Source organism: Rhodnius prolixus, unplaced genomic scaffold (assembly GCF_049639745.1).
Source record: "Rhodnius prolixus isolate KJV_2025 unplaced genomic scaffold, Rpr scaffold_17, whole genome shotgun sequence".
In the NCBI taxonomy this organism is placed as follows: Eukaryota; Metazoa; Arthropoda; class Insecta; order Hemiptera; family Reduviidae; genus Rhodnius; species Rhodnius prolixus.
In genome coordinates, this window is record NW_027411626.1 from 72,230 (window position 1) to 90,324 (window position 18,095).

Here is an 18,095-nt window from a genome sequence, read left to right on the forward strand (position 1 = left end):
TATTGTAGTTCATAGATGAAGACTTTGCTTTCGTATGTCTTCAGTGAAGCAAAACTCTATAGTTCGACTATTAAGCGATCAATTTGTTGGCACCTACATCGTAGTTCTTTTGATGAAGACTTTACTTTCGGATGACTTCAGTGCTGCATAGGGAACTCAATGGTTCGACTTTAAAGTGATCAATTTGTTGGCACCTACATCGTAGTACTTTGATGAATTCTTCAGAAATTTTTATGTAAATGAGGAATTATAATTGCTAGTTTCTCAGTGTGCAAGGGAACAATTTAAAGGAAACCATTTAAAAATGTTATTTAGATGCTTTTTAGTAGTTTCATTTATACGCATTATAATTGAACATTATTCGAGGCTACAACCTACCCAGATAAATTAACCACGTTAAGCTAATGATTATAAGAGAATAATGGCAATTCATTTATTGTGTATAAATGTGATTAATAGGCGCCACGATAGCCGTGCGGTTGAGGGACTAGTCCCGCAAAGCTAAGATGTATTGTTGGTTTAGTGGGTTCGATTCCCCCTGGACTAGACCTTGGATTTTATTTAATGGTTAAAATGAGAAATTTATAGTAAAGTATGTTAGGCGGTTATAGGCTAGACCCGCAATGCTAAGATGTATTGTTGGTTAGTGGGTTCGATTCCCCCTGGTCTAGTCCTTGGATTTTATTTAATGTTTAATACAATAACTTTGTAGTAAAGTATGTTTGTTAGTCGCCTCCTTCCACGACACCTAATTGGTAATTGGACGTAAAGCCAGCAATAAAATTAGGTAATTACTATACTTAATTGTGGTTAATATAACTAATCAAACATAATCATTTAAAACACAAAATAAGATAATCGGTGTTAAAAATAAATCGGAAATAATACTGATTCTAGGTAGAATAAATAGTTATTTGATAAGAGGTAACTGTTTTTGGCTCAATTCTAGCCAGCAAAGATGGTCCAGGGTATAAATGCAAAGGGAATTTTGGGTAGTTTAGATACCAAAAGAAAAGTGGTAGTGAGATAAGGGTTTTTAGATTAAGTTGGTCCATTAGTTTTAGGACCCGTATTAGTCGAGGGGATTAGTGTTAAACACACACACACCTAGGGGGAGTTATGGGAAACGGGGGGGGAGTCCAGTCAGAATTAACACATCACTGATAACAATTTCCCCCCAAATCTAATGAGCTAGAACCCACCAAATACGTTTATATTGGGTGTAGAGAGTCATAGATAAAACTCGGAATCTTGAAAGCTGAATGAGTAGACACACACACTCACGCACGTACGGACGGACGGACTTTCGATCTTTGTAATCACCGACCATCAAGTACCTACCTACTTTTCCAAACAACTTTATTACTTTGTTTAAAAGAAAGTTTTCAAGTGTTGGCTTAATCAGGGACTTAATATTTTTCATCATACTGTTTGTTTTAATGGCCTTTATTATATTTTATTACACTCTTCTAATTGTCTAAAAAAGATATTAAAAATCGGGGATATAATATTAAAAAATAATATATTAAATATTAATAAAATTTGTTTTTTTTCAACTTTTATTTCTGCATGCTCCATACGTGCTGGTATATAACATTTATCATCAATTATCAAAATAATAATTTAGAGTAGAATAGTAATAGTTGATAATACTAACAAAATAATAATATTAAATTAAATGATAATAAACCTTACAATAAAGATAATATTAAAATCATAATTTATCAAAATAGAGAAAGAAAAAACAGATAAATAATAAAATTAGAAAACTGCATTTAAAATAATGATAAAAGTAGCTAAATTAAATTGAAATAATGCAAAAATGTATTAATTGAAAAATTGAAATAAAATGTATTAATAATAAAATAATATGTAATTTAATATAATACGATTTATAATTTACGTATAATTACTACAATATTAATTAATACGATGATATTAAAATATTCATCTGGTCTTATTTTGAGATTAAATGATTTGACTATAAAAAACCCCAAACAAATGAGTGTTATTGATAAGAAACTTATTGTCGATAAACTTTATTTTTATTTATTTTTTTTTTTTTAGTAGCTTTATTATCTCTTATCCTAGCCGCCAGATAAGTGATAAGTACTCAATTTCAACTTTTTGGTTATTTTTTTTCTTTTTTGAGTTTTGCCGACTACTGACACATTTATACGCTGTACGCAAAAACTTTTTTTTCTTTTTAGAATTAGGAGACATCAAAGCGGAAATATTTCCTGAGAAATACGCAAAATAAAAACTGACGGAAGTGGTAGTTCTTCCTTTCTAAGAGGTGACAACTTTTAATACTTAATACATTTTGTATTTGTATCCCATTGGAAAGCGATAAAACAAAAAAATAGTTTTACTGTTAATATCTTAAGCACCTATTAGTTGAAAAGAAATAATGAAACTATTTCTAGTGCCGCCAGTAAAAAAGACCTACTTTAAAATTAATGAAGAATGCGTTTGTTCACATTGTTGAAAGTGTTTCGTTCAAAGAAAGCAAAAACAATAGTTTGAATGAACATTGTCCTAAAAAGGAGTAACTCTATTTGTGTTTACCTAACCCTTTATGTACGCTCCTTTTTTCTAAAGGTATTATTAACCTTTGAGGAGTTACTTAAGTTCCTTCCCCCCATTCTATTACTGCAACTTAAAGGCTTTATTATTAATGGTAGGGTTGTTTCTAGAACAAGGGCTTTAAACTTAAATTAATATCATGTAAGTAGTGTTCGTATAACTTGTGTGAAGTTTATCGGTAGGGGAGTCCGCCGGATGTTGCCAGAATTTGTCAGCGCCAAAAAAAATCTGATTATATTTGGATTGGTAATTCATGAACACTTCCTGTTTTCTCCTGGATATAAACACCTCTCCACCTCTCAAATATCAACTAAATGAAAAAAAAAACAAAAAATTACATAAAAATCTTGTAAGTACACAAATTTTTCTCACAAATCTCTAAATCAATCCTTTTTCTCCTGTAACCATTCTTTTAAGACTTCCGGTGAACTCAACATTTTACTTGTTATTGGGTTTCTTAAAAGATAGATCTGTTTAGATTCTTGAAAATTAAATAAACAAACAGGGGCCACGTGTTGGTCTAGTGGTCAAGAAAATGGCTTTGTGTGCGGGAGATCGCTAGTTCGAATCCCGTGTAAAGGGACTACTTTTTTATTTGTTAGAAAAAATTGTTTACAATAAAGTATGAGCTTCCGCCTCCGTCCACGACACCTAATTGGCAGTTGGACGTTAAGCCCCGCCTGAAAACAAACAAAAAATTGGATTATTACATTCTTTGGCTACCAAAACATAAAATTTATTGTATTGAACAATAACCCAGTAAATAAATTCTCTGCTGCCAAATCACGGCATTATTATCGATTTGAGCAAATACCCAAAAAGAGAAAAAAATCATAAATAATTCTAGCGATTGACATCGTTGATCAAATAAATTATTTTGAATGTAAAGCTGTATATTTTATTTTGCTTATCCAAGAAGCAGACTTGAGAAAATAACAGTAGAAAATTCAAAGCGTAAAAATCGTTAAAAACAGATGGATAAAAATAGATACTTATAATAATAACAATAATAAAAAGAAGTAAGCAAAACAGAATAAGGATCTGACACGTGCCATTACAAATAAAATATGACAAAAAAATGTATACATATGTATTATACAAAAAGTTACCCGCCCGCATTAATATGTGAAGACCACGTCTTGTAGTTAGTTCTTCATATAAAGCGTTTTCTTACTTAGGTATGTAAACGTTTACATCTATATGGGCAAATGTAAACAGGCCCAAATTATCGGAGAATACATCCACTGTGCATAGCTAAAGAGCTTGAGGAACAAGTCGTGTGTGCGGGCCTACTGTTTTGGCATCTGTCGAAGATTTACCATCTAACCTTATAAAGGTTAGATTCCCAGAAAGGGTTGAAGGATAGTAAATTGAACTGAAGGGAGATCCTGTCATTCAGATCTACCTAGGATATCCATCTTTTCTGTTTTTTGTTGCCATCGCTTATCAGAAGAATGGATTCCTGTTTTAAGAATGGCATTATCGCTGTTTTGAACCGCACGAGTATACACCATTTGTGTAAGAAGAGTGCGGATGTCTATTTAACGGTGAAGAAAGATAGTGGTGCCTTCAGGACACCTGGCTTCTAAGAGCGCGCCAGCAAAGGCGGTTGTAAGTGTAGTTGTCGGATTTCCGGAATTGAGATTTTCATTAATGACACGGCCCTTTTGGCTAAGAAATGGCAAAGAGCAAAAGAGTCATCCTCAGTACATTGGGCAGAGATTTTTTGGGGGAAAGGCAGGAAAAGTGCATATGATAACAATGCAGCATCCGAGGAAAAAGAGTCCAAAACCTAAATTAGCCAGTGCCCGCATTTTACGCGAGCTTTGCAATACAGTTGGCCACTTCAGTAAGAGTCTACCTTTATATCTGTCGGTTTATACTTGAAGAGGCCCATTACCCTTTCTTAGTTGACGATTTAGGGAACGATTCCATCTCAATAAACCTTCTCGTTCTGGTGAATGCTCCAAGTAGTCTCGGATGATCTACATCATGTTATGATACTCTGAAGACGAAGGCAATAAATTTGCCGAAACGTTGGTACAAAAAACAAAAAGTTTATTGGCTAATATTCTCCTCTCCAAAAAACAAATCTACCAACGAAGATCAAAAACATGACCATCCTTCAAAACCCCGTAACATAAAACGTGTAAAATATTATGTGTACCATAAAATCAAAAAAATTAATGTTTTTACATGATTACATGATTAGGTACTTTACTTTTAAAAATTAGAAAAAAAAAAAAATATATATTTAAGAAATAAACCATTTTTAACAGCGTTTAAATCACGCTAACAAAATTACACATAAATATATATAATTTCATTGGAATATTAAATTGTCTTAGAAACAGAATCAATTATTTAAACCAAAAAAGAAAAAGAAAGAAATAAGCTACTTCTTAAGTTAATAGCTAACATTAAAGCTCATTAACTTCATATAAAGTTTAAAAAGATTAGGTAACATATTTATGCCACATAATATTTACTTGAAGCGATGAAGTGGTGAGATCAGTGAAGCTTAACTAAGCTAGGCTTAACGAACTAAAGAAAGATTAACTTTGTCAGCAACACTGTCGAATTTGTAGTATTAAAATAATCGCGAATAGCTGATAAGTAGCTAGAACTCCCGGAACCTAAATTCTTGCAATCCGTGTCTAGAGAACTTCTTACAGTTAAGTAGGACACAAAAGTCTAACAATATATTTTTTGCCCTGAAGGAAATTAGTGACCACAATGAGGTCTTTCTGGTTTTGGGTACCTGGTCATTCAGGACATAATAAGGGAAACGAAATGGCAGATTTAATTGGCCAGGGAAGGCTCTGCTTGACACTTCGTTGGAAGTGTTTTTTGGGGTTTCGAAGTGTGTTAAGTCTGCGGCCATTAACCTATGGGTGCAGAGTAGGTCTCAGGAGTGGTAGCTTGCCACCACTGGGCAGAGACAGGCAAAGGAGTTCATTAAAGAGGCTATTCGCCGAGACTGACTGCAGAATTAATCCGTTCAAGACCGGTTTATAAAGATAATTTGTAGGCCTATTAACTGGGCCACTGCAGGCTCAGAAAACACATGCATCGCATGGGGGCCTGGCAGAACAGCCTTTGAAGGTTCTTTCATGAGGAGGAGGAAAGAAAAGAAAACGACACTGCACGTGTTGTGTCAGTGTGAGGGGCTTGTCTAGGGCTAAGGATGTTACTTCTCGGGGAGGAAAAAACCAAGGCACTGAGAGCTTTACCCCAGGAGTCGCTCTCCAGAATTAAGAGTCTGATCAAAAGGACAGGTCTGGTGGGTGAGCTTTAGAGTGAGGGGTGCCACAATAGATCCAGAGGGGTCGCAATGGCGTAGGCCTTAAGGGCCGCCCTAGTTTAATCTAACAATACTATTTAAATTGCCCTTTAGAGGAAAGCCTGCTATCCCTGAAGGGCCTTAAATCAGGGAAAATTTTGCTAATAAAAGTTGTGGACTAACGTGAGTTCAAAGTGTGTACGCATTTTTTTGGGTAGATCACAAAAAAAACAAAAATGTTTTTAGTAATATGGTACTAAAATAACCATAACTACCTCTAGCATGTACGATGAGTTTCTTTGATACGCTAGGATACTGGCGCAGATCCAGTTACAGTATTTTGAGCACTGGATTTGCAGTATGATCTGCTGATAAGGCTCAATCTATATATACAGTTTCAGCTTCCACACAGTTTTCCGTTTTTCAGTTATTACTCACAAAGACCATTTTCTAAATTTCATTTTTTTTCTTTTTAAATCAGGGTATCTCAAAAACGGATAGGTGAAAAATTGGAATAAAAAATTTGATAAAATCTCACAATACAATTCCCTTATCTCGTTAGAGAAATTAATAATCATTATAAAGAGCTAGTCTAATTTAATTACTAATACTAAGGTTAAATATTTAACAGTCATTGATTACAATGAGATACAATCAGAAGAATCGATTGGCTTACAAGAAATAGGAGCATACGATCAAACAAGATTAGAGAAGTATTAAAACATCTAATTGGTCTATTTCAGTCGGTTAAAAGACAAAAAACGAAAAAGCCTTTCAAGACAGTTAAAATAATGTAATTATTTCTTAGAGAAAGTATTTTAATAATTAAGGCAACTCTGTTCATAAAAAAAAAAAGAAAAAGAAAGAGCTTTTTAGACGAGCCAGGAGAAACATCAAACACTGGGAGTGCATGACGAGACGGCAAGGAGAATAAAGGATAAAAAGAGGAAGAAGAAGGGAAACAAATCAGGATCAGAGGAGCTCTGAATTAACGGATCTCACAATCTATAGTCCCGGTTCTACTCGTATATATGTACCCTAAAAGTGAACAGGTTTACAATTTATGGCAGGTTTTTACGTGAGGCTTAACTTATTTATTAGTATTAGTGGGAGAGGGGATAAAACAAGGCTCTTTTTTTTCTAAGGTCCTTGTGAGAACATAGTTCAAAGTATTTCCAAGCTTAAGTAAACCTCAAGTTACCCCACTTAACTTAACGCTACTTAATGGTCTACCACAATTGTGGGCTCCTTCTTGTTCTTCTTGTTCTTTGATCTGGTTTTTTGGAGTTTTGTTTTGTTCCAGATTAGAACAACCCATAAAAAAAAAAACAGGTGTGAACAGGTGAACAGTGAAAGCGTTTCTGTGAAGTTTTCTCATCTAACTTCAAATTTTTACTAAATGACTTTTTTGGTAACACCAAAAATGATGATTTTTTTTAAATGAAGCTGTCCTCCAAGAATCTGTGCTTAAAATCAATTTTGATGAATAGAATTTCATAGAAAATCGGAAGTGGTTTCTCTCTCTCTCTCTCTTTTTGGTTATTCTTCTCTCTTGAGGTGAGAAACTGCCCACCGGCAACACCCTCGCTGGAGTTTCTTACATTTACTTTGTGCAGAAAGGAAGAGATATTCCAAACACACGTAAAAACTTCAATTTTCAAATAATTCTGAAGTTTTCTGATTTTAATTCCTGTTTATTTGTATCCCTGACCTTCTTTTTCAGTACTTCAGTCTTTTAACCTCCATCAAATACAGGATTAATCAGTTTTATGCTGAAATTTCGATTTCACTTACGACTTCGACTGACTTGTTCAAATAAATTAAGGCCTAAATAATTATGACTAAAACTTCTGACTAGAATCAACAGGAGAACGAATCACTTCTTTTTAAGGATCTGCGCCAGTATACCAGCCAGTCAAAGAAAACTCATCGTACCTGCTACAGGTAGTTAATTAGTGCAACAATTTTGGTTTTAGCGAACCCACAGGCCAAACTCGAGTTCATCACCTCACAAACACAATCACACATTTTAATTATACTAAATACATTATTGCCACCCACATTACAGTAACAAAACATTCATACCTAAAGAAGCCACAATTTATCCTTTGTAGGAGCTTTGAAAATTATTAATCCTATGTAAAAGTTTGGTCGCTCAGTGAAAGGGATAAAATGTTAACTCCTTAAATAACGGCCCTTTATTTCAACCCTTAAATACATAACCTATCTAAATCCATCATCAGAATTTAATCGTTGGATACGCATTTTCGTGAATTTAAAAAAAAAAAAATTATTTATTTGCATCAAGATCTCATACGTAACTGACGAATCTAATTCTAAACATAGAAAATTCTTTGACTCTCTTCCATTCTGTATAAATCCTCTTGTTTAAAATCTCGCCTCCAAAACCATTCCAGATCGTCCTCCACGACGATTGAAACGCTGTAGGCCTCGTGTCCAGCTTCAGTACAAGAAGACTTCATGAGTGGGATCAGCTGGAGGAGAGAAGCTGCCCACCGTCAACACTCTCTCTGGAGATTCTTACAATTACTGTAGAAGGTGGTGAGGTCAACAGCGCTTCAATCGACGTGGAGAACGATCTGAAATCGTGCTGAGCCTAGGTTTTGAACAAGAGGATTTGTGCAGAGAGGAAGAGATATTCAAAGAATTTTCTGCAATCGTAGATTTGGATTCGCCAGTTACATATGAGATCTTGAGGTTGTTATGGAGCGGGGAGTTAGAGACATAAAATGGAGAATCCGTATCTGACTAAGTATTTTAGATTGAAAGGACTGTATCTAAAGTTTGGTTGAACCCCCCACAGTTCAAGTCCGTAAGTCCCCAGATCGGTATCAGATCTGAAGGCATTTCAAAAACAGGAATTAAAGGGAGAAAGAAGAGATCTCTTACTGATTTACATATTATCATTACTATATCCGGTTGTCTTCTAAAAACCGGAATTTAAAATCAAACTTCATGTCATTCAGCGATTTAATTTTAGAATATTTAACGGGGTAAAAAATAATGTGTATGCATAACACGGTAATTTTAGGAACATAAATTTTGTCATAAAAATAAAATAACATTTTGTAGCATATGATTATCAAAACTTTTAAAGGACAATTTCTTCTTCTTCGTCTTCTTTTTTATACTGTCCTAGGCCGTTGAGGGTCTCTAGGGATATAGTCCCTTCTTTTGGGTACTTCAAAAAGAAAATTCCTGAAGACCGATGCAAATAATAGCGCCAATTCTTCTGTCTCCTTCTTGTTTCCCTTCTTTTTAACGGAATGTATCCAGGAATCACTGTGTCTTTGGTAGAGCAGATATGAATTGTGGCCACCTCCACATACCGTAGTTTTACCGTAAAGCTAATTCTGGGAGTCACTTATTACTATCTAAACCCAAAGACAATCTTAAATTACTTTAGGAATAACGAAAGAGAAGTACAACAGACCATGCTGCGAGAAATTCAAAGAATGAATTTATCATTACCTTACCCAGCCACGTCTGAAGCAAAAGAAGTCTGTTAGAAATCTTTTACAGGCATCCCAGATTAACAGTCCTAAGTAATTTGAATGTGAAGCGACAAAGAAGATGAATTATTTCGATTATAAAAAAAACTTATGATTACTTAGCTAAGTTAAATCGATAAATCTCTTTTAGTTTTTAAAAAGGAGAGATTTAATACAAGAATGAATTCTTGAAATTAACTTTCTTGATATCTTGCCTGTTGCTAGGATTCAAGATATGCCCCTTTTTTTTGGTTCAGTAAATAATTTTTAAAGAATTTCAATATATAAATAAAATTCTTGTGTTAAAAACCCAATCTATTTTCTCTTTCAATGGTTAACCGTAAATAAAGAATCGAGTTGAAAGATGAAGATGAATTTTAATTACTAAGTAATTATTCCAAAGTTAAGAGGAATTGAATTCATCCAAATTGATCAATTCAATCAAATCATTAAAGACTACAATTCTTTGGTTAACCAAAGTTTAGTTTCTACAACCTTTGGGTGTGTTAACAATTTATTCAAACTTCTTCGTCCAGATACAGTTCCCAGGTCCCACCCTCCGAAAAGGGAATTGAATTCCAGGTTCTGAGAGGATTCCAGAGCAAGAGTAGATCCTCCATTAGCACCTGATCGTTTCCTTGGTGATTGAATCTTTCTTCACAATCATTTCCTCACAATATCCATTCCTGTGCCTTCATCTTCTTCAGTAGCTCTTAGAGTCAATACAGCCCTAAGAGGAAATTTTCTAAAGATGATTCTTCAAGATCCAAAAGAGAACCAAGCTCTCCAAAAAAAGCCGGTAGCCAGGGTACATTCTCTCTGGTGTCTTGTACACCTCTTCCAACAAAATCCTCACCAGATATTCCAAAATTGGACCCCGAAATAAAGGTTAACAATCCACTGACCTTGGTAAAAGCCTATGCTTACTTTCCTAGGTATCGGTAGATCGTCCTACTTCTCGATGCCAAAACTCTCTCTCTGTATGCCCCAGGGAGAACATATCCCGGTCCCAACACTCGTAAACCAATCAGGCTCTCTGGAGGACCCCTAGAAAGAACAGTCGGGGATGAACCCTCTCCCAAAGGCAGGCGACTTATTCCTTCACTGCCCAATATTCATTTTGACTTTCTGGGGAGATCAAATACCCATTCAAGCCCATGTCAACCAAAAAAAAGGCTTACTCTGAGGAGTACCTAGCGTCTTAGGGGTTCTCTTAAATTCAACAAAAGTTACCCATGTTCCATCCATCCTTCTGTCCAAGATCGCATAAACATCTTGTGGATTGGGCTAGGAAAGTGCTGGAAAGATGAAGGAGCAACAGTCTGGGATATCTTGTTTTTCCTAGAGCCGAAAGCTCCCCTCCCTCTTACGAACAATATCCCCAGATATTCTAAGGATGACTTTCTTTGCCCTCTTCTTAGTAAGCTAAAGAATTGTGGGATTTACGGATACCACAATCCTGGCAGATGACAGGTCCTCATACCGGGGATTAGAGAAAGAGAAAGTAATTTTTAAAAAAAACCTGTCAGTGAATACCTGCAACAGACTAGAACATGCGTAAAAAGCGTGTCGATTGGTCTAAAAAGATTTGTCTAATGAATTGAACAAACATGCTTAAAATTTTATCATAGTTCATGCCAGTCTGAAAAAAAAAGAAGACAAATTTTAAAACCGGTTCACTTTTTGCATTCTTTAGCAACCAAGTCTAAGATAATTTAAATTTCTATTAAGTGGGGGGAATTTTATAATTTAAATGCGTGCAATGTAATTATCTATATTTATTACACAAGTTATGTATATAAACGCGGTAAATAAACTAATCTATAGAAATAATAAACACTCTAATACTTACACAGGTTAGAAAAACTAGATATAAATCTATTTATTAGAAAGAACATGTAAATAAGAAGTTATCAGATAAGAGAGCTACACAGATTCCAAACTAATCTATAAACATGTTACTACTAGAGAGCTAAACATTATTTCCTACCGAACAGAAATACTCGGCTGTTAAAGATAACACTACAAGCATGTTTCTATGGTGGAACAATTTCTGAAAAACAAACATAAACTTACTTTGTAACTTGATAGAAAGTTTGCGCTTGAAATACTCGTATCTTAAACGGAAGTTTGAAATTTTCTGTGGAGATTTTTTTCACTTTTTTTTTTGGAGATTTCTTTCTTTATAATTGATCCTCGATTTTCTTTGTTCTTCCGGAAAAAAAAACATCTTTTATGATAGTTCTAGAGGGAAGTTTGGGTGGTAGATTGTACCGTTTCATGATAATGTTGAGTTACACAAACTGTATAATGATTGATCCTATTAAATGAACATGTGAAGGATTCTATTCCCCAAGACATTGCAGCCATCAATAGCCAGCTGAGAGATTACAGCACTCCTGCCCCTCCAGGTAATGGACCAACTCATCCAGGTATTCCCGGAAAGTTCGAGGAGGAGCCAGCAGTTAGGGATAACTACTTCCTGGAGCCAAAAACCTCCTCCCATGCACGGCTTCCCCTATTAAATGTTTTAAAGAAAGTTACTTCACGAGGATCCTAAAATGAAGTGTATTTCTCTTTAACATCTTGATTTACTACTCAGGCGCCACGGTAGCCGAGCGGTTATAGGCTAGACCCGCAATGGTAAGATGTATTGTTGGTTTAGTGGGTTCGATTCCCGGTCTTAGGCCTTGGATTTTATTTAATGGTTAATATGAGAACTTTGTAGTGAAGTATGTTTGCTAGTCGCCTCCGTCCACGACACCTAATTTGGTAGTTGGACGTAAAGTCTGCCTGAAAAAATAGGCATTACTTTACTCAAGCAAAATTTGAGGCACACTTCCGTTAACTTTCATTGCTAACTTCTAATTGGCCACATGGTTGTCTTGACGAGCGTTCGTACGAGCTAATTATGTGCAGTATAGTTTCTGCCATTAGTTGGCACATTCTATATCTTTCATCCTCTGTTCCAGACTACCTTAACCTATGAACCTCTTGTGATTCCGCAAGAGGATAACTTGGAGGTCCTGGATAGCTGTCAATTGAAACAAATCTCCCACACGTGAACCAAACGCTTGTCTTGCATTTGTACGACATATGATTTTTGACTTTCGTTGTGTTGGGGGAGGGTCGACCGTTCAGTACACGCTGTCCTGTGTGCCCTCAATCCTGCAGGAATTGCCATCAGGTGTCAGCTTGTCTCCCGGTTCGAATGCTACATACAGCCTCACATACGCTTATGCTCAACAAGGATTCCGCCGGTTCCCGTACATCTTGTATCTGTCACAGAATTCATATTCATATTATTATTATTCCAATCATTACAAACGGAATTTATAAAAATATGAGTTGTAATAAATAAATTTATCTTTGTTTTGCAGCTGTGCAAACAAAAAAAATCTGATAAATAATTTAGTAGTAATAAATGACAAAATTATTCAAAAAACCATTGTATAATACAATCGATTGACAACCAAGTCTCTATATTATATATTTCTTTTATTGTTTCCTTGTAACCAGTAATATATCATTGCAAATATTTATTGCAAATGTGCAAAACGTTTATATTTTAGCTCATTATTTTGTTTTTACGTACAAGGTCGTTTATTTTGATTTTTTTGCTTTTTTAAGAATAGTTGTTGATTCGCAAGTTAAAAATTAAAAGCCTTATTTGTAAGTCTAATTTCTTTATTTATGAAAATTTTTGGATCTTGTTGCTTCCGCCTTCACTGCAAATACCGTGTTGAATATTAATGATGTCTAATAGTTTGTTTTTTTAACCTAGACCCTCATTTCTGGCATTTTAATCTTTGTTTTACCATCTAATCTGGAACTTGACTGTAGTTTTCATCACCCAACAATACCCTTCATCATCCAAAAACACCCTTCATCACCCAAAAATATCCTCCATCACCCAAAAACACCCTTCATCACCCAAAAACACACTTCATCACTCAAAAACAACACCATTCATCACCCAAAAACACACTTCCATCACCCAAAAACACCCTTCATCACTCAAAAACACCCTTCATCACCCAAAAACACACTTCATCACTCAAAAACAACACCATTCATCACCCAAAAACACACTTCCATCACTCAAAAACACCCTTCATCACCCAAAAACACACTTCATCACTCAAAAACAACACCATTCATCACCCAAAAACACACTTCCATCACCCAAAAACATCCTTCATCACCCAAAAACACACTTCATCACTCAAAAACAACACCATTCATCACCCAAAAACACCCTTCATCACCCAAAAATATCCTTCATCACCCAAAAACACCCTTCATCACTCAAAAACACCCTTCATCACCCAAAAACACACTTCATCACTCAAAAACAACACCATTCATCACCCAAAAACACACTTCCATCACCCAAAAACATCCTTCATCACCCAAAAACACACTTCATCACCCAAAAACATCCTTATCCAGGCCAAACCCTCTCAAAGATTCCTTCGTTTTTTCTTACTGCACTTCCTAGAAGTGTCCACCTTAATTGTATCATCTATCCTCGACCATATAAGAGGCAGTCGCCTTACCAAAACTTCTTTTTGTTAACCAAAGAGCAAATAGTTCCTAATTTGGTCCATCCCAGTTGTATCATCAATACACGTCTTTTCTATAACTAACATAATAAAGGAATATCTGAGATTTAAGATTTTAGACAGACACATACAAAATTCTTTAGAGAATCATTTTGATTTCTTGATAGTATTTTTTTTTTTCCTTTTACAGCCGGCGAAAACAGAAAAATGTAAAAAATGTTTAAAACCACCTGCTAACTGATCAAGGTCGTCACTGTATTCGAACAATAAAGTCAATCTAGATGGCCAAAAAATATGGTCAAAGAATTCATTGGTATTTCCTGTCTACTGTAGCAAAAAAACAAAGGTACCAACCATTTTAGTATTCCTCCATTTTAAAATCTATTTAAAAATCATTTGTATGTTAAATACCACATTTTTACTTAAATTAATTGTTACTGCAATTATTATTATTTACTAATAATAATTATGTGCATATTTACTATCAAAAATAAATCTGTTTATACACCAATAGAACGTACAACTATCATTCCCTGAAAAGAACATGTCTTAGCTGGGGTTACTCACGGAAGTAAAACTTGTGCACTAAACTAGTTTCCCTAAGAAATAGTTTTAAGGTAGGAGTAGCAAATATTCAGCAAGATCTTGGGACAAATAAGGGGAGAACCGCAGATGGAGCAGAAGGAGGACAAATAGGAAATTTCCATTCTTCTCCTTCTTAAAGTACAGGAAGAAAGGAAATACTAAGGGGCCAATTCTGCAGGAGTCAGAAGACCAAATATTCGCTAAAGCATTTCTAGAGAACTTTGAACATGTCTTAAGGTTAAGGAATCCTTACCAAAACAAGGTGGCTGAAAAGATCAGTGCCTTAGAGGCAAGCCGGATTCAGCATCCAATGGTCCTTGATGAACTGCTACACCAGAAAAAGAAGAAGAAGAAGAAGAAGAAGAAGAAATAAACGCGAGAAACGGCTAAAATGATCTTTGTCATCGTAAGAGTTTTGTTCTATAGAAAAATTCTCCGACCACCCAGTCATTTTCAAAAAAGGTTGTTTACTACAAAATAACAACAAAAATCCTTATTTTTTACCTGAAACTTTTCTATTAAACTTATTATCCTCACTGAAAAGGTATTTTTTAAAAGTTTCAAAAAATACATACTCATACAATCAATTAAATAGGCACACAATATATTTTAGAATAAACGTCGTAATTTTGTTTTTATTATTACTATTATTATTGCTTCACAGTAGCGTATCTGTTTGTTTGTTAACAACACTTCCATTTGTTTGTTGTTAAGAAATGTAAAGAAATCTACAAGTAATATCATTGTGCTCAATAAAATTTTTAACAAGCAACATTACAGTATTGTTGTAATATTACATTCAATGTAACAAAAGATTACATACTGTGTGACAAGATCATAAAATTCACTACTGCTTTTTTGTAAAAAAAGTAATTCCTAAGGATTTAGTATTTTGCTCATAAAAACCTAACTCATTCAAGTAAATGTTAAAAACAATTAATTATGTTTAATTGTCGGTGATGTTCTTCTTTTTGTAAAATCCAAAAAAAATCAACATCTTGCATAATCTTCTTATTAGCTAAGAAGAGATAGTATATTCTGTAAGAGTACCTTAGAAACGTTAGTTTTGTATTGTGGTACTGGGATCGATTCCCTGGTCTAGGCTTTGAGTTTTATTTAATGATTAATGTAAAAACTTTGTGGTAAAGTAAGTTTGCTTGAGTCGCCTCCGTTCACGACACTTGGAAGTAAAGCTCACCTGAAAAAATAGGCTTTACTTTACTTTTTTTATAAGTATCAAGTTTAAACAAATAGAACAATTACAACGAATAAATTCATTAGAATGAATGACACTTAAAGTCACCTGAATTTAGAAGTTTGGTCCCGTATTTAATTCTTACATAAAAATCGTTTGAAATAAAAAGCATTTCATTATAACTTGGAATAAATGAAGTTTCTATTGATTGATTGAAACTTGCCTGGCTATTCTCAGATTCTTTTCAGATTGCTTGATATAGCGGAGTTGATTTTGCAGAAGGTTCATTCATATCGTAGGAGATTTGACACTCATTGAGCCAAGACATCCTTGATCACATTGGCCATGACTTTTTTTTTGCAGCATCATTATCATAAAACTGGAGGAGCTGATTGGTCTGAATGTCCTTAATATGGAGGAGAAGATCACAAACATTGCTTTAGATGATCCTCGTTACACCTGTCCTGACGCCAGCCATTCTAACGCTGCTGAATACTAATCATTTGCGCTTCTTAATGGCAGAAATCCTTTCACTGATAAAGAGAAGGAAAAAATAATTATTACTCAATTAATTTAAAACAATGTTTCATCTGTTGTAAATTTCTTAACTGAAAAAGTTAGTCTTTTTTTTTTGTTGTAGGGTAATACGAGATAATTCAGGCATGCCAATTTCTCATGAGCATACCTAGAATTTCCCTTATCTTTTACTCGTCCCTTACTTATTTTATGGCCTAATGAGGCATCTAGTAATATTTATAATTTTGTGGCTATAAAAAAAAAATCTGATTTAAGTTATGCGTGCTCCTTACGATTATATCGTACTTCAATTTAAGGGACGCCCCCCCCGTACAGTTAGTTTAGAAAACGCTCAGCTTAGGGGAAAGTGCTAGCGATACATTGCTTTTCTCTTACTTCAGTAAGTTCTTTTGCTTTGTACACTGCTACACTCTGAAACTTCGATTAAAGCCCCCAGCTAAATGAAAATTGTTCTCTCTCACATTTTTCTCACAATAAAAAAAACCTCTTTAAATAAATATTGTTAAATTAAAAGATAATTGATTGTAGGCAACATTGTGTCGTTGAGTATGATGACAATAAACGTAAAGCCAATCAAGTGTTAAGACCTACCTATTCCTCTCTGTCTCTCTTTATGCAGTTTCCACTCACAACCAATCTGCAGACAATTTCTCCTCTCGCTTGCTCTTAAAGTGCAGGCCACTTAAAGGCCAGTGTGTCCTAACAGCAGGGGGTCCCTGTACCCCACACCCCACCGCAGTAATGTGGGTACTTTCTTATGTCGTCACACACATACACACACAGTCACATATATGAACAACATAATGTTTGTTATAGCAAGCATTGTTATTATACAGTGCACCATGAATGTATATATACAGATAAGTACAGTATACAAATTATAACAATGCACTTGTATATACAATAAACAATATAACCTATACATACAGTTTTGGTTACAAAATTGAGCTCAGCGACATTTCTTGTCTATTGTGATTTGATTGGCCAACCGTGAGAGTTACATCCCTCCATAATTTAATTGCTATAATTTTCCCATAAAAATTAATTTATTATTTATTATATTTTTATTTATTTAATAACAGCGTATTCACGTAATCAAATTTTTGTGTTTACTAGAAATAGATGTTAGTTGTCTTCTATATTAAAGATGTTTGCTACAATAAATTAGCACAGTTGAAGCAAGGGTGGCCCCCCTATTAAAAGAAATATTCTCTGAAAAGAAAATTAAAACCAATGTGACTGGCCAAACAAATGTTTTGTCCAAATACTAATCGAATCGATTAGCTACAGAAAGCCGTTCAGACCAGTAAATAATCGATTGAAAACTATTAAGTCATCAATCTGAGATTCAAAATCTCTTCCTTAACCATCTCCTCTGTTCCTTGTTCACCATCATAGTTTTTCTTTTCTTGGTCCCGTCATTAAACTCTTGGACTGGATATTTGATCAGCATCTTTTCTGGAAGAACCATATTGCTCAAATAACCAAATAGTCCATTATTATGCTTGAAATCTTCGACATCTATTTCGTCCAAAAATGCCAACTGTTCGCCTAATTTAGATTATGGCTATCTTTTTTGTGGAGGCCACTCTGAGGCTGTTGAAGGCCAATTCTGTTTTCTACCCTTTTTTTTTAATCTTCAAGATCCCCTGCAAACTGGCACTTCCATGAATTCGGACGCCAGTATTTCCTTGTGGTCTACTTATTCCAGCTATTAATTCACAAAGTCGTTTCTATGTCCTACAATTTATATCCTTTAATGCACTGACAACTCGTCATCTTCCATATTCCTTCCCATAAGGGAAGACAACCCATTATAGTCCTTCCCACAA

The 18,095-nt window shown here is 34.7% G+C and overlaps 1 long non-coding RNA gene across 3 annotated transcripts; it reads right to left on the minus strand.

The window, feature by feature from the left end:
• Positions 1 to 1,471: 1,471 nt before the first annotated feature.
• LOC141459622 (uncharacterized) lies at positions 1,472 to 16,330 on the minus strand. Of its 3 annotated transcripts, XR_012461539.1 has the most exons (4): positions 15,835 to 16,330; positions 15,582 to 15,729; positions 11,458 to 12,660; positions 1,472 to 3,266 (listed from the first exon to the last, which is right to left on the minus strand). It is a non-coding gene; the product is annotated as an uncharacterized lncRNA (long non-coding RNA). The 3 variants fall into 3 exon arrangements; XR_012461538.1 differs by lacking the exon at positions 1,472 to 3,266 and having other exon boundaries at positions 9,430 to 12,660; positions 15,950 to 16,330; XR_012461537.1 differs by lacking the exon at positions 1,472 to 3,266 and having other exon boundaries at positions 9,430 to 12,660.
• Positions 16,331 to 18,095: the final 1,765 nt, after the last annotated feature.